General features: G+C 39.3%; 1 protein-coding gene and 1 pseudogene across 9 annotated transcripts in view; both read right to left on the reverse strand.

The window, feature by feature from the left end:
- Dnm3 (dynamin 3) overlaps positions 1 to 18,569 on the reverse strand; it is a 605,597-nt gene that overhangs the window by 254,161 nt on the left and 332,867 nt on the right. The gene's annotated exons all lie outside the window — the stretch shown is intronic.
- On the reverse strand, positions 3,564 to 4,215 carry LOC103746354 (annotated as a pseudogene).

Raw genomic sequence — 18,569 nt, forward strand, 5'->3', positions numbered from 1 at the left:
ATCCACAACTCAGTGGTAATTCTATGATCCAAGTACTCCATCTTAAAAGATATAAAGCTAATTAGGAAAATAATGGAAACCAGATCATTTTGCAACATCTCTTTCAGAAAAAAATGTGTGCCAATGCAACGAGCTCTTATCACAGGTTGCTTTCAAGTCAGAGAAGAAAACTGAAACAGTAATATTCTTCACTCCCTTATGAGAACACAGAAGAAAACAATTGCTTGTGGTCAGTACCAACCTTCCTCATTAAACATTGCTTCTATCTAACAGCTTAGCACTCTTTATTGTATATAAGGCAAATGAACAAATAATATTAAATAGCTAGTCAAGGAAACATTAAGTACAATCCCAAAGTATAACACTAAGGCATTTGTTCAAAAGTATCAGCTAAGGAAGATAAATCACCAAGGTGTAACTTGTCAGTCTTTTCTAAACCAATCAGCAAAAATTAAGAGTTAGTATTCATATCTTAGATACTGCCAAGAAAAAAAATGGGTTTGGGTATGAAATCTTCTGTAGTCATTTATGGACACCTTTATTTAAAAATAGTACATTCAGGCCAGCTGGGGCTACAGGGAGACCCTGTCTCAAAAAGACCAAAAAAATATATAGTACATTCACAATGTACACATGGTTAAGTAGGAAAGAAATTTAAGGCCTGCTTTAAATGTAAGCTTACACTCCATTAATTTACTTCCTTTCTGAGTCAATCGACAGAAGCTGAAGGAAAATTCACACACTCAATCATTAAGTTTGTTTAAGATTCAACTGAAATACTTTTAACAAACAGTCTCCAACATTCAAAGGCTTATTAGTCCCCATTTCCCAGAGAGCACATTGCATAGAGTTGTGTCATTTCTAAGTGCTTCTAATCAATGAACTCAGCAGAGCTAGTTTTTTCTTGGAAATGCTATTATGAGCTCACAATTTGTTTCATCATGATTTCAAGTTCAGCACTGAAGGTACTGATTTCCTTCTGGAGGGTCACCTCTAAAGAGAACTGGTTGCCTTAGTCTTGGCCATGTCTTTACATTTCCTTTGTAAATATAAAAGTGAAAGTTTAGCAAAAATTAACTGCTATTAACTCTTACAAAAGAAAACGTGACTGCTAAGAAGTATCTAAATTAACCATACTAACCTTAAGCACTTTGAATTAGAAATAAAGCTAACTGTGAGTTTATTCCTCCCACCCACCCTCATGTTTTTGAGACAAGGTCTGGTATATCCCATACTGGCCTTGACACATACCTGTGGATGATCGTGAACTTTTGATCCTCTTGCCTCCACCTCACAAGCTTACATCACCACATCTGGTTTATATGATGCAGGGAGTTGAACCCAAGGCTTCACACATGTTAGGCAAGCACTCAGCCTTCAGCACTACATCCCAGTCCTTTATTCCCTTTTAAATTCACCCAGAAGCCACTCTTTGCAATTAGACTTGTTTTGATTAGTTTCAGAATTTGAAGCTTTCTTTAGGGGTTTAAGGTGTCTTGTTGCCTGGATCACTCATGTGGTATGAATCTGAAGATGTCCCAAGCCAAAATAACTATCACTCCCAACATCCTCTCCTCCTGTACCAGCTTCTAGATTCCCTATTTGGTTACTGATTCTGCCATTCTTCCCACTTGCTTAAACAATTGCAGTGCTACTCTGACTGCTCTCTCCTGGATCCTGCAGCAATGACATAAAGTTTGTCAGTTCTATGATTTCAGTAGCCCTTGTTGATCTGTTCTACCTCCTATGTTGGTGCTTTAATGATAGAATCAACTATACTTCACACAAATAATAATTATATCTGAAATGTTTTCCTGTCTCTGGTCATTCCTCTTCCAATCCACCCTCCACTCCATTTTCAGAATGATTTGTAGAACAAATCACGTTGTCCTCTTGCTTGAGCCCCTTCCAGAGCTCTTTGCTACATGTTTACAGTGGCACACCATCATTGTATGCACAGCACAGGTGATGCATGAAATTATTAGATGTAATTAAAATTCGTCAAAAGTGCCAGGTTTTGGGGCTGGAGAGATGGCTCAGCAGTTAAGAGCACTGACTGCTCTTGCAGAGGACCCGGGTTCGATTCCCAGCACCCACATGGCAGCTACGAACTGTCCTTCACTCCCTCTTCTGACCTCCGCGGCATTGCACGACAAGGGTGCACTCACATACATGCAGGCAATACATTCATACACATAAAATAAAAATAATAAATAAAATATTTTTAAGTGCCAGGTTTTAACACTGTTTTCAGCATCTGTACATTCTTCCATCGGTCACTTTTTTAGGATCATCCAGTCAGCCCCCATGTGAGAAGGAATATTTCCTACTCAAATGTGCTGCCTTGCTTACTCAGAAAGGCAAGTATTTTGATGGACTCTAAATCCTACTAGCTTTGGGTGGTTGGTTTCACACCGCATCTCATCGTTCATCTAATCTCTAACTTGCAGAGAGCTGGGCCTTTATCTATTGATTGAATGATCCACTAATTTAGCAGACGGCTGCCAGATATCAGTGCAAGAGTATATATTTGCAAATTAACAAATAGGAAAGAGCGAAGGTTTGCAGATGCCCCAGTGCAGTGTTTGGACTTCCTTGCTAGGCAGGAGCAGCTCAGGTGTGACCAACTTTTCTGAAGATGGATCTTCAACTCTTTAGAAGATTCTCTACCCTGCTCTTCCTTACACACCAGATACATTACCCACAGTGCTTTGCATGGCGCCTTCTTTATACTTTCAATCAGCAGTTACTCATCCAATAAACCGCAAGCATTCATTTCTCACCACATTTCAAGCCCATGTACAGATCACTGACCATGGGACAAGACTTTGTGTTTGCAGCTCTGCATGCTCTGCATCATTGAGTACTGCTCCTCATCCCTTCTTCTCAGCCTCCCTCCACAATATTAGGACCTTAAAATTGCGAGTAGGGCTGGGATGTAGTTAAGCTGCAGAGTGCTTGCCTAGCCTGCAGAGTACCTTGAGCTTGATCTCCAGCAGAGAAAGAAGGAAGGGAGGGAAGGAGGGACAAAGGGAGGAAGAAACAAAGAAACTAATAAAGGAAGAGGCTCTATTTACAGGAGTCTCTGGAGCTGTCCAGTGTACTTACATCTATCATCTGAGCACAAATATCAACACTATTCAAGATCATCAAATGATAACTATTGGTTAAATTAATTTAACAGACACAGTTGAATATCATCATCAGTCTTATTCTTCTAAGACAGAAGATACCACATGTTCCAAAAGATGTTTTATCTCCTCATTCACCACCAGAGAGAGGCTGGTACTGAGGTCTTGCAGAGTGGTAGTAGACTTGCTGACAGCTACACAATTCAACCATGTTTTTTTTTTTTTTCTTTTTAAACTGCTTCATTAGTTTCACAAGATATAATGCACATTTTCCCATGCAACAGATAAATTCCAACAGAATTTTCAATTAGAAGCTGGTGGTAAGTGGAGATCCAAGAGGGAACAAGTAACAACAAAAAAAAACTTATGTCACAACCATGTAAGTTTAGGAAGCAGGGGTCCCCATATTATCTTCAGAGAAAACCTCAGGATTCAGAGCATAAGGCAAAACTCATGATGATGATCACAGGGGAGGGAGGGCAGTGCTAACTGCCCACAGACTATGACTCAGCTGCCTTTCCTTCAACTTCTCCATGAGCTGCCTCATATCTTTCCCAAACCTATCCACAGTCTCCTCTCTCATCTTTGCCTGGGGCTCTTCAACCCTATGCATCAGATCCCATGTATAGTGCAGGATGGACTGTCTAGCATGGAACCGAACCACCTGCGATTTCCTTTAGGCACAGAGTATTCACCAGCTTCCAAAGGGAGGGCCACAGGCTTTCCTTTTACTAACATCTTGCTTCTTTTCTTCTTTTTCCTCCTTTCTTGATGATAATTTGCATATTGAGATCTTGTGTCTGTCTTTGGACTCTATTATTCCTGGGCCTATCCTTGTTGTGATCACCTCCTCTCAATTCTCACTGTGAAATGTGTCACCACAACTCTCAGCAGACCTACTCCACCCAGTCCAGGTCCGATGCCACCCATCTGTGTGCATGGCAGCAAGGAGCTGGGGACCAGACAGGAGACAATTCAACCATCTTAAATGTAGAACTTTGAGTATTACAGTTTTGAATCTGAAATGTCCCTAGCATACTGATGCTTCAAATGCCTAGAACCCAGCAGGGGACACTCTTTTGGGACGTTCTGGAATCTTTAGGGGGTGGGGTCTAGCTAGTAGCAGTGGATTCCTAGGGGCAGGCTTTTGAAGATTAGAACAGTCCTTCCTTGTTATCTGCATTTTCTTCCTTAGCCCTTTATGACATAAGCAACCACCAAGCTTTCCTTCCATGCCTTCTCCATGATTACGGATTAGAACCCTCTGAAACTATGACCAAAAATAAATCTTTCCTCCCTTAAGTCCTTTCTGTCCAGCTTTAATCACAATGATGCAAAAGTAACTAATGCAATAAGTACATAAGAATTCCAGATAAAATACATTTCTGACCTCTTTCTCTAACTGAATAGGTATAATCAATCAACTTACCCCAAAAGGCACATTTGTATCCAGACAATTTCTTTCTTATATATGAACCACACACTTCGATTATATGACATTGAATTATTCATTATAAGTGAAACACATATCCTATTATCCAATAACATGATCAGAATGACCAGAAAGAAAACATTCAACTCTTAAACCTTTCTAGAAAGTCATAACAGCTGAACTTGAACAACGAAGATATTTCTATCTATATAGAAGTAAACAGCAGCAAAGAATCCATTCCAGTGGTTACCACCAGTTATAAGCCTTCTTCTGTGTGAAGTTGTGTTGTTCCTTACAGCTCCTATGGACTCATTAGAGTGGTCAGCTGGAGGTGTGTCCTTTGAGGCACAAAATTGATCAATCTCTATTTTTCAGAAATCATATTGAAAAGAAACAGAAATCTTAGACAGAAAACAGAAAGGGATGATAAATTTGAGAATGGACAGAAATTTAAAACTATAAGCTGATGAAAAAAATCATATTCCCAACAGCATAGAACTATCACCTCAATTCAATTGTTTCTACTTTAAAATTTTTAATGTGTATGGGAGTTTTGCTTGCATGTATGTAAGTATACCCTTGTATGAAACACCTATGGAGGCCAAAAAAGGGTGTCAGATCCCCTGGAACTAGAGTTACAGTCGGTTATTAGCTGCCATGTGGCTTCTGGGAACAGAACACAGGTGCTCTGCAAGAGCAGCTAGTGCTCTTAACCACTGAGCCATCTCTCCAGCCCTTCTGATTTTAGTTTAGAATAAAGTAAAGGCAAAGTTGGCATGTTCTTACTCTCAAAAACCCAGAAATGTAGCTAGGCATGGTAGCACATGCCTTTAAGTCCAACACTTAAGAGGCAGAGGCAGAGGCAGATGAATCTGTGAGATTGAGGCCAGCCCACTCTATATAGCAAGTTTCTGAATAGCTATGGCTATAGAGAGGCCCTGTCTCAAAAAAAAAACAACAACAAAAAAAAAAACATAAGTATATCTTTCTTCCTTAAATTTGGTGCCAGCCAGGGTAGATGGGTAAACTAGAAGACAGAGAAAAAGACAGAGTCCACTTATATGTTCCATGGCTCTTGGAGCCAGAAAACAAAACAAACAAACACCATTGTGGTGTATAGTCATAAATTCTAAACAAACAACCCCAAAGTAACTGTCTGAGTAAAGAATTATAATAATACTGATGACTTCAGTTAGCATGGAAGCCCTTGCTACAATCCACTGCTATGCCATGAGATCTACATGTATAAACTCACAGAATCCTACTGTCATTCACATTTTAGAAATGTGAATTAGGGAGGCATGGAGAGGTTAAGACCTCAGGTTTCACAATAAGCAGTGATCTGGTTTCAAAGTTGGCCCCATTCACTCCCAGCCTTCTGCTCTGCTATCAAAAGTTTGAGCCCTGGACATCTCTGTTCAAATAGCAGCTTTGCCATTTATTAGCTAAGAGACATAAAGCACCTGAAATCTTAAGCCCATTTCTTCATCCATCAAATGGGAATAAAAAGTTAAAAACAATACATTTAACATACATTAACTATTCAATACATATGAACTTAAAACCTAAGTACGACAAAAGAGAAAACCTCTCTCTTCATGAATTGTGTTGTTGTCTAATTCTTCTCCTCTGAAAACATTTATATAGCAGTTAGTGTCTCTGAGTGTACAGATTTTTTTATTCCTTTCAAATTCCTTCCTAAACACACTTAGAAAAAATAATGCAACTACATTTATCAGCAGAGTTACAAAGGATGTCTTCACACACCAAAAACAGCCAGCATTTGATTTCGAGCTTTGCTATTAAAACAGAAATTCTACAAAAGAAGATAAAGTATGTAGAATTCATTTAAATATCACAACAAACCATTCAGCATTTCAGAAACTTGTATTCATTTCAAGTAACAACTTTTCTGACGTCACCCATTCTGAGAAAGGGCTATCTATTATGAACCTCAGTTCCTAACTGCAGGTCAGGTTTACTAATGAAGTTTCCTCTCAATTCATGCTAGATCTCCCTAAAGCTTCTTCCTACTCCCAAGTTCAAGGACCCAAGTTATCCAGCATATTTTTAAGGAGAATCATATCAAAGTTCAGTGGAATGACTGGTCACATTAGGGGCATCAGAAACCAAAAGTCAGGAAATAGTTTAACTATTTAAAAGCTACATACCTATAGCCAAAATGCCATGTTTCCTAAAAGACTTAAAGTCCGATGAGAAGAAAAGATAATGAGTTCATGAAAATGATACAAAGAATAATTCTCTTATGAGAAAAGCAGTCACAGAGCTATAGTTGGGCCTTGCAGGGGCAAATGAAGCATAGGACTCAGATGCTGGGAGAGCCTGTACTCACTCAGCTCACTCACTTGAAGGAGAATTGTGAGAGACCCTTCTTTTGTAAACTGGTCAGGGGGCTGGAGGTGTTGCTCTGTTGTAAAGAACTTGCTTATCTTGTACTGGGTAGCTCTGGGTTCAGTCTCCTGCACTCTGAAAAAAATTATCTGGAGTGAAGGGACGGCAACTCAATGTGGAATTTCATCCCAGCAGGTTGCAGAAACAGGGAAGGACACTGTATAACAAGGGTTCATGGAGACAACAACTGAGCGACAGTGTGGTGAAATCTCTTCTTCTGCTGGATGAAAGAGGAACTGCATGGAGCTGCAGCAGATAAACAAAGAGCTGATGCACATATCCAAACACTACAATTTCCACCATCCTGACTTTTTAAAATTTCTCTCTCTCTCTCTCTCTCTCTCTCTCTCTCTCTCTCTCTCTCTCTCTCTCTTATATCTTGAAACCTGGAATGTTAATCTCTCGACCATTATTCTTTTGCTTTCACTATCCAGGAATAGAATTATTTGTTCTCTGTGTCTGTGAAGAATGTTATGGGGATTCTGATCGGGATTCCATCGATTCCACAAATTGCTTTCAGTAACATGGACGCAATGTTCCTTCTACTAATCTATGATAATACTCCCCACGAACCATAGCCTAACAAGTCCCTCCATGCCAGGTGAAGGAATCCTCTCTTCCTTCTAAACCAGCTATCCAGTCTGGTCTACATGACGAGCATAGCTGTGGCCACAGGGAGGGCCCTGTCTCATAACAAAACGAAACAAAACTTTTCAAAAATTTTTATTTCTCTTTTTTTTTTTTATTTCACTTTTTTTAATTTCTCTCTCTCTCTCTCTCTCTCTCTCTCTCTCTCTCTCTCTCTCTCTCTCTCTCAGTGTGGGTGTGGGTGCATGTGCACGCACATGTCTGAATATGTGCAGGTGAGTGCAGGTAGGTTGGCAGGGGCCAGAAGAAGGCACAGATTCCCCAGAGCTGGAGTTACAGGTAGTTGTCAGCCACCTGACATAGGTGCTGGGAACTAAATAAACTCAGATTCTCTGGAAGAGCAGCAAGCACTCTGAACCCCTGAGCTAATCTATCTCTTCAGCCCCATCCTTGACTTTTTCATCAGTCACTTACAAATATTTGCACCTTTGAAAATGGAAATGTGAAAGAGCCAGGATTTCTCTCAAAATGTGGGCAGAGTTTCATCTCTGTGAACAACAGGATAAAGCCGTTGTGTGTTTGTTTATTCTCTGTTTTTACAATTTTTTTTCATGTAGACCCAAAAATGTCTATCTGATTTAAAAATATCTACAAGTGTCCATCAGTGCCAGTTTCTATAAGGAATAAAACCGTGTGAAAGGGTCTGTCTTGAGTGGCGTTGGTCTGACTAAGAGTTCCCGCACAGAGACCTTCCAAGGAGGCAAAGAAGTCAAGAGCAGGAAGAGCGTACTTTCAACTACAGTCTTGTCTCTCCGGGATTCCATGCTGTTCAATTGCTTAGTGGAGACATGCCAGGGCATTGGTTGCTCATGAGCAATTCTAATCACTCCAGCACCCTGTGGTAATCCAGACACATACTTGGAGAGCTTCCAGAGAACTGTTCTTAATCAGGCAATTGTCTTGATAATAAAACAATTGCATACTCAGCCCTGTTTAAAGTGTCTACCCTCCCAAGACCACTAAACCTTTTATTACAATATACAAGATTCCCTTTCATCTTCTGTGTTAACATACACAAACAAAAAAAGAAAACATGGGCCAGAATGAAGGGATGGAAGGTAGAGCTCTTTACTTTTCCATTGCAGTATAGTTAACATTTCAAGACTGAAAAACAAATATAGGGAAACTGTACTGAACAACTGATAAGCCAACGGCATTCACTCATACACAAGCACTCGCTGAGCAAGCACTCACTGCAAAGTATTGCAGAGTGAATTATGAAGCCATCAGGGAATTCTTGTTCTATTCTGAAGGAAAGCAAAGCTGTACCTGTATTCAGAGAAACAGCATAATAACTATGAAATGTAAAGAGTGTAATTGCTGCCGGAAACAGACTGTCCATGTTTCCCCTCTGTAGTCTTTCATCTGAAGACCCTAAGCCCTCAAAGCATCAGGAATTAATCTCCAGTTCACAGGAAATTGCACTTAAAAAAAATCTTACTATGGGGAGGTAGGATGAGATATCAAGGCAGAGTTTAGAAACTTGAATCTTTTTACTTCAAGTCCTGACTGTGCTATGTCAGAGCAATAGAAGCTAAATAATTGTGGCTGGATTCAAAATTTCAGTGTGCTGGTTTTGATAAATTCTTTGAAGGCAAATTACATGTACCTGTTTGTTCTAAGCAATTAAGTGAAGACCATAATAATGTGATTTAAAATTATGAGTTTTTGTTAGTAAGAATGAGCAACGTTCAATTCAGAAGTCGACAGAACACAATCCTTTTCCATTTTATAGACCTGAGAATGAACTTCTGATCACCTAAGTCTTCATTGCTCCTTTTCAGCCTTGAACCCCTGCTTTCACCAATTACAAATTTTAGAGGAAAAAAAAAAAAAAGGTAAGAACAACGGCAGGAAACTGAAACCAGAAAGTTCCATTTTTTAGCCGTATTACAACGACTAAGGGGGGAAAATGCTGGGTATGAAGAGCATTTATCATTATTTACATTGTCAACTCCATTAAGCATATAAGGACTTTCTAGATACCTTGCATGTATTCAGATACGTCAAATTCAAAAATGGATTGTCCTCAAGGAACTCTGTTCTAACACCAACTTGATCTCTATTGCTGGAGATAATAGAGCTGGCAGGAGTTCAATTCCAATGTGTATACGCACGTCTGTGGAATCTGTATGTAGTCACTATCACCTGACACATGTAGCCAGAGTACAGCATATGTAAATCCTGTGTCATGGGGCACTGTGGAAATTTAAAAATATATTGATTGAAGCAGAAAAAAGAACAAGAAATACCAGGACGTGATTCTCAAGCATTTTGCTCAAGAGCTAGATGAGCTGTTTTGCTGAGGCTTTTGACCATAAGCATCCCACCAGTTAACCACAGCCTTCAACTGAGTTTTTAGCACTAGCTTCATTCAACCCATGCATAGTTTATATTACTACATGCTCTATTCTGAATCCCAGGACTATAATGAGAAAAGACCAAGTATCTATCTCCAAGGAACTTGCAGTGTCGACAAGGAGACAGAAATGTTAATCCTCTAAGCAAGAGCAGTAAGGACAAGGCGCAGCAGGACTGGGGAGGAGTCTAACTTGCCAGGGGAAAACAAGGCAGTCCCCTTAAGAACTCTTGGCAATACACTTCCATATTCCAGACAGCCAGCACAGTGGCTGGTGTATAAAAGTAACTGATGAAATTCTGTGGAATTAATAAACATTCTAAGCAATGTGGAAAAATTCAAACAATATATATGTTCTTGGCTCTGAGCAGCTTAAAAACTCTAGCAGAGACAAAAGACATAAACCCATAAAATCAACAGATGAGTAGATAAAGGAAATGTGGCATACACAGACAATAGAATTTTAACCATAAAGAAGGTGAAATTATGTGATTTGCAGGAAAATGGCTGGAACTGGAGATTGTTATGTTAAGTGAAATAAGGCAGACTCAGAAAGACAAATATCACATTTTCTCTCATAAGCAGAATACAGATTTATGCACACACATACATATACAACACATGACAGTAGTAGGGGAGGAAGAGCTCTAAGGAAGGGGGAGAACAAGAGACAGGGAAAGACAAGATAACATGTTTTCTCTTGGATGAAGAATCTAGATTTAATTATGCATACACAAGAAAACAGAAAAGAAACTATTTGGGGGATGAAGGGGACCAACAGAGGGAGAGGAGGGATCAGGAGGGTAGTCAGGTATATAAGAGCAAGAGCTGCCAATGATATACGTGTGTGTGTGTGTGTGTGTGTGTGTGTGTGTGTGTGTGTATGTAAATGTCACGGCATTATTTTATACACTAAGAAAATAATAAGATGTTCCAATAAAACACTGAAGGTCTATATGCAATATTTGGTTTAAAAGTATAGAAGATTGGTGTAGAAATAGAATTTTTTTGTGGGCTACTAAGGAGACCAAATTGGCTAGATATTTGGAGCAGGGTAATAGAGTAATGGTGACTCATAACACTGGGAAGGTAGGATGGGGTTCTGAGAGACATTTTTTAAAACTCAAAGGTTAATAAATTTGAGCCATATTTTATAACTTACAGGGTGGCATTAAAACATCTGAGGCAGTAGAAAAGGTATGTGTGTGTACATTAAGCATGTAGAAATATAGTCTTTCCTTTTTAACATATACACTCTGTATGATCTTTCATTTCCTGTTGTGTATGTGTGTGTATATGTGTGTTAGTGGTGTGTGTACATAAGTGTGTGTGTACCCATGTGTACATATGTGGAGGCCTCAGTGGCTCTCCACTGTACTGCCTGAGACAGGGTCTCTCCCTGAACTGGAAGCTTGCAGTTTCAGCTAGACTGGTTGGCCAATGAGCTCTAGGGATCTACCTGTCTCTGCCTCCAAATGCTGAGGCTACAGGCCTCAGCTATGCCCAACTCTATATATGGGTGCTGGAGATTTGAACTCAGGTATTCATGCTTCCAGAGCAATTGTTCTTACCTACTGAGCCATTTCACCAGCCCCATTTCCCACTTAAAAAATTCTTCTTATTTAAGATCATTTTAGACTTACTAAAGAAGTAGAAAAACAGTACAGAGAGTTCCTGTTCACCCATTATCCAACAAAGCTATATTTTTTGAAAGATTAGTCAAGGTGAGGTACAGTTGGGTCTTTAACACATACATACTTTAACTAAATTCACTAAGATTGCTTCTCCAGATAGAGTGGACAATTACTGAAACTGGATCTCGAGAAAATCTTATAAACTTGGCTAAAATGATAAGGTTGCCTTTGTGCCAAGTTCTCAGCCTCAGGAGAGGGAAGCTCCTGACAGTCACATGAGCATGAAGGCTGCCTGCTTTGGGCTTTGAAACAAAAGCCTAGTAAGACACAGCAGCTCATCTTCTTCCAAGACTCATGTCCCCTAGAACCAAACACATCTCTGTTGATTCTTTCATACATGTGGCTGAAGTGTGGTCAGACGTAAGACATAAGAGCTCTGGATGGAAAAGGCCTTGGGAACCTGCAGTCTAGATAGGTGGTTCACCCCAGCCTGTCAAGAATCTTTGCGCTGGGGTGTGGGGTTAAATCTTCAGAAAATAATGAGATACTACTTTGCTTGCTTCCTCAGAAACCACCAGGAGAATGGTCACTGTGGTCTCTAGGGGACTTGGGTGTTCCCGGTTACCTCGCTGTGACACGAGATTAATGCAGCCCTTCACTCCACTGATGGCTTTCAGAAGCACTTTGTTATCCTGGTTTCTGGTAGTTCTAAATTCTCACTTTGTCTTTCCTTTTATACTATAAGAAGAAATAAGGAGCTACTGAATAAAGATGAGTGCTGTCATTTTGGAAGTAGGTTATTTGTCAGAGAGCATGTTCCTAATAAGGGATGAATTCAGCCTCCTCCCTTATTCATTCTTTTTTTTCTTCCCACAATATTCCCTCTCACCCCCTGATGCTTTTTGCTATGCTATGATGCAGCAAGAAGGCCTGTGCTAGGTGAAGCCACTCCATCTTGGGTTTCCTGGATTCTGGAACCTTGAGTCAAATAAACCTTTTATTGTTTATAAAGTACTGAGCCTGTTAGCTTAATAGAAAACAAGTTTCCTTTTGGCTACTTTGAAAAAGCTCAGAAAGTTGCTACTCCATCATACCCATATTTTTGGTATTCACATTAGCCCAGAAATGGACGTGCTCAAGTATCTGTGAACAGATGAATGGATGAAGGATGTATGGTACACAGCATGTAATCATCTACAACCTGAAAAAATGAAGGAACTTTTGATGAAGGAACTTTTGTCACTGATACCACAAGAACTCCAAGGACATCACGATAAGTGAAATAGGTCAGACACAGAAAGACAAATACTGTGTGATCTCATATATGACAACTCAAAAGAGGAGAAGTCACAGAAACAGGGATTGGAAAAAGTTATTACCAGGGGCAAGGAAGGACAGGGGAAATGGGCAGACAGTGGTCAAACTTTCTGAGACCAAATGAATTCTGAAGCCCAAATGTGGAGCACAGCGATTATCATTAACTACTGTAGCATATACTTGAAATCGGTTAAGGGAGTATGAGCTAACAAAGAAAGGTGACTATGTAAGGTGATAGATATGTTAACTTTATTGTGGTAATCATTCTATAACATGTACCAAAACATCAGAGTATACATCATAAATTTATATGATTTTTGTTGATAAAACATCTTCTGCATCTATTACTGAGGTCACCTTGCATGGAATGCTGGCACTGGGAGAAGAATGACCCTTGTACATGACCTGAGCACAGGTAAAGCCTACTGAAGAAAATTATTCTAGAAAACCTGACTTTTGTTATAGTTCTAAAACCAATGATTTACAAGGCAATTTTTTTTATGAAATAAAACTGAGCAATTAACAATGTTTAATAGGAATTGGTAGTATTTTTAAATCAGCAATACATTCACAAATCAAAATTCAAGAAACAAAAAATAATATGCAAGGAAAAAGCCTCTTTCTTATCTCCATTTAGTATTTTTAAAGCCTCAAAACTACATGAGAAAGCCATCTCTCCTTTTCTATTGAAATCTGTTTTGCATGTTTATTTGTTTCTGAGTAGTTGTCACCATGACAACGTTTTCCATGGAGCTACCTAACATTAATCAGGAGGTCAGAATTTATTGCCAAATGTTTGAAAAGTAGCCCTTTTGTGTATTATATGATGCAAAATGATGTGGGGGTTTTTTTGACCTTATAAACCATGAATTCTTTAAAGGAAATTTCAAAATTGATATGCAAAATAACAGATATGCCATTACATTATGCTAGGTTTAGAATATTTTCATTATGTTAGACTCGATATAAGTAATCAAAAGCAGAGCTAAGCTAGGCAAAAATTATGCATTGTTTTTCAATGACAATAATAACACATATTGCTTTGTTTCCTACCACTATAAAAACATTTGCTAACAAAGGTCCCGTGTCCAATGCATACTTGTGGAATAAATGCTTTGAAGTACACAAAACCATGAAATTTAAGAAAATGACAGAACTACTTTTGTAATTCTTCTGTAAATACTTGCTAGCTAAGTTATTACCTTAGAGAATAATGCTTTTAGAAAATATGATAACCTTAGGCTGGAGAGATGGCTCAAAGGTTAAGAGTACTGGCTGCTCTTGCAGAGGACCCAGGTTCAATTCCCAGCACCCACATGGCAACTAACAACCATCCATAACTCCAGTCCCAGGGGAGCTGATGCCCTCTTCTGACCTATGTGGGCTTTGCACGACACAGGTGCACTTACATGCATGCAGGCAATACACTCACACATACATAAAAAAATTATATTAAAATAAAAAAGAAAATAAGATAACTAACCATCCAAGGCCAATGGGTAAACCCCATTTTTTCAAAGATAATCATTACAAGTCTACAACCTAGGGGCAATGCAGGTCCCCTGGAGTCTAACAGTGATCAATTCCAAAGAGCTCTTCTTTTTGCTTCATCTCAGTCTCTGATAGCAATGTACACTAATTTATTTTGCTTAATTTCCTTTGAAAGACAAACTGTGCTGAACAGCCTTCTTACTGCAAAATCAGAGGTCATTAATGGCAGTTAGGTCAATATTAAGTTTCTTACCCAGTTAAAACAATACCTTCTTTCTCAGTATACCCTTGGTCAGACATGCTGCCAGACCCCAGAGTCTGAGCTATCTGATTGCTAGTCTATGGCACCCTTTTTAAATTTGACATCTCTCTTAAAATGTGGGTGTAGAAATGGGGTCACACCTCATTAAATAACTATGACCAGTGCCAAGCAGAGGAGAACCATTACTCAATCAATTTATACTGTGTCTTCTTCTTTCTTCACCCTATTTGAGCAAAAGTCTATGGATTTATCTTGTATCCCAATTACTTATTTAGATATTGTGATGAACTTTTTTTAAAAGTTCCCAAGAGTCACATAATGCTGGTTTGTTGTTGTTTGTTTTGTTTCACTTTCCAGGGCTCTGCCCATGCCTACACCACCTGAGCAGCACAATGCTGAAGTGAGGTGTGATAGCTTCAGGTTGTCCTTAGCCCTCCTTTAGCCTTGTGCCTTCCTTTGCTCCTGAACTGCATTCTGTTTCTTACACATTCTGCAAATGACAAGTGCTAACCTGTATTTGGACCATTCAGGAACTTAGTGCCACTGCCTCACCTAGTCATGGAGAGACTAGCAAACTCATTCTGAAGTCTGCCATCAAAATCAGTGCAGAGAAGACTAGGCCAGCCGTCCCCACATCAAAGCCAATAATCATGTTATTTTAAGCACCTTGCCAATTGATAGGGTAATTGTTAGGACTTTTCAAGCAACTCTCACCTTACAGCAAAAAGTATTTAATAACTTTGTAAGGTACTTTAGTGAAAATCTATTAGGCATTAGTGCTTTGCATCTACTTAACAGAGATACACAGAGATCCTCGGGAAACTCAGCAACAGACAAAGCAGATACATTGCCAGATTCCTGCTGCAAAGTAACAGGGAAGCCAGGGATTGAATCAAACATTCCCTAACATTCTTCCTGTACCTTGCTTGATGATCACATTATATTTGTCTCAAGGTGGATTTCACAGACTCCAACTTAGTCTCATTTACTTCAAAGAATAGAGGTACATGTTTCCACATATGCTAAATTTATTTTGTTTGTATATATTGTATGTTGTGTGTGAATGGTGCCTATGCACATGCATACAGAGGCCAGAGCAGCATGCCAGGGCTTCCTCTGTCACTCTCTGCCTTATGCCTTGAGGCAGAGTCTCTCACTGAAAAGGAAGTTCACCATTTAGGCTGGCTAGCCCTCGGGACCAGGCTACAAGTACATGTAGCTGTGCCTGGCATTTTAAATGCGTGCTGGGGATTTGAAGTCAAGTGTTTGTGTTTGCAGAGCAAATGCTGTCACCCTTTGAGTCATCTCCCCAGCCTCAACAGTGCTCAGTTTCCAAGTCTGATCAGTCCAAGTGGGTAGAGATTAAAGAAGCTAATGACATATGTGACCCATGAACCTGTATGCAGAACTACATGCCACAAAGCATGCACTATAAAAACCCATACTATACAAATGAACCAATAAGCCCATGCTGTGTGACATAAAAGCCCTGTCCACTGTGCAACACTGCTGTACTTCCTCCCTTCAAAGGGTATGTTTTCCTAATAAACTGTCTTTGCTTTTGCTATAACTCTGTCTCTGGCTCAATTCTTTGTTTTAAGACACAAGAACCCGGAACTTCTTCAGAGGTGCCCATCAACCTCCAATACCACTGTGAGAAAAAGCTGAATTATGATTATAATTCTGAGTTTACAACTGGAGATTTGTACTAAGGAGTGAATTAGCAGGTAGGTGACTCAGGTGTACCAATGCTGCAAACCAAGTCCACATGAGTCTTTTAACTCCCCTTACATCCTCATATGGTTACCTTCTTTTTGCCATGAATTATTGGCTAATTAGAGCAAAGAATGAATTCATAGCACACAACTGTGTGTTTTTTTTTGTTTTTTGGGTTTTTTTTAAGAATTGGAGTAGTGCAGTGGGAAATGGACACAACAATGGTCTGCTGGGTATGCTGAATGAGATAATACCATTACTGGTCTTGGTAACTACTTTTTATTTTGCTATAAATTTTCTAATAAAACTTAAGAACTTGAGGCAATTAGTTTTATATAACATCTTCCTCAGACCAAAAGAAAGAAAAGGAAGATTGGGGCAGAGAAGAGGAGCTGGAGGAGAAGGGGAGTGAGGGAGGAGAGGGAAAAAAGAAGGGCTAAAGGGAAGTGGGGGGTTGAAGGTTTGAGAAAAGAGAGGAGGGGAGGCAAGTTCAGAAGAGAAGGGATTGGGAGGGGAGGGAAAATTAGAACATAAGAAAGGCTACATTGTAACAATTATTAACCAACACTAGGGAAAAGAAACAGAAAACCCAAAGCTTGATGTGTGTCTTCCAAGCATTCATTGTCAACAAATACATTCTTTTTTTATTGATTGATTGATTTTTATTTTATGTGTCCAAGTGTTTTGCCTGCATGTACATAAGTGCACCCATGTCATGCAATGCCCATGAGGCTAGAAGAAGGCACTGGATCCCCTGGAACTGGAGTTATGGACAATTATTAGCCACCATGTGGATACTGGGAACCTAACCCAGGTCCTGTGCAAAAGCAGAGCTCTTAACAATTGCTGAGCCATCTTTCCAGCCCAACAAACACATTCTTGACTAACTGGAACATGAAAATCAATCTATCCTAAGACCAGTTAGTTAAAACGAAGATTTTTAAAAATGAATTATAAGTATCTAAAAGCCCAGGCTCTGTGAGGTGAAGCCAGTTGACGTTCCATCCATGGGATGGGGACAGACCTGATTCAGAAGTTGTTAGTGGCAACAATGACAGCAACAGCCCACTGGGCTTAACACCTGCACCATGCTAGTGGTCAGAGTTTCAGAATCAACAAAAATCTTTATTGGTTGGTTCCCTACTATTCTGGTTGTTAAATATCCGAAAACTATCACAGAATCTAATACTTATTGTTTCATATGCACCAGGACCATGCCAAAAGCCTTCCTAGACTAATCTGTGCAATGGCTCACACCCATTCCATGAAGTAAAAGCTCTTATCATCCTCCCTTTAAAGATGAAAAGTCACAAATGACAAGTAACATTTCCCAGGTCTCAGAGCAAAGTCAGGGGTGGAGCTGCCATGGGCTGAGCCTGCCTGGCTCAAAGCACAGTCTCCGCCCTTGACCTCTGCACTCTGCAGATGACAACAATAACCACAACAGAACAACAACATGACAATACAATAACAACAGAAAGGGATTTGGTTTCATTTAATAGGTAAAGCTATTTTTAGACAAACATAAACATTTGTGCAAATGCATATTTATCCCAAAGATTGCATCATTATGTTTCTTCATAGCAATTACTTTTGCCTTTAAGCCATCCCCAGCAAACTCTCTGTAGACATGAATTTTATACTGTTTATCTTTGTATCTTTATCACAGAGTCTTCATGGTATTTTTGATCATGTTTACGATGCGAATGGATGAATAAAAGAATAAATGAATGGAGGCATATTTTTGTACTTCATTTGAAAAATGGCACTTTCCAAGGATGTAAGGCCCCTGGACTGTGAATCTAAGCTTGCACAAATTGTGTGTTAGTAAATGTAGCCAGCTCACTTAAGAGTTTTTGGATTAAAAGTTAAAATAGAAAAAAAATTATGTATGCTAAGTAAAAGTACAAAACCTAATTCCTAATTTACCCAGCATCTTTTTTCTACTATAAAGTAGGAGAGAAAATCAATTTATAGAAGGAAAAGTTTAAATCTATTTAAGTATATAATCTATTTAGTTTTATAATCTGCTTGATCTCATAGGCTTTCCAAAGCACAAGGCCTCCTGAATTCAGAAACACATATCTATCAGTCCTCAACATAGGCCTCTGTGACCAAATTGTGTTTATCACTGAAAAATTCCAGTTAAGTGAGTGGTCTTTGTATT

This window comes from Nannospalax galili, unplaced genomic scaffold (genome assembly GCF_000622305.1).
Source record: "Nannospalax galili isolate Female #2095 unplaced genomic scaffold, S.galili_v1.0 scaffold624, whole genome shotgun sequence".
Lineage (NCBI taxonomy): Eukaryota > Metazoa > Chordata > Mammalia > Rodentia > Spalacidae > Nannospalax > Nannospalax galili.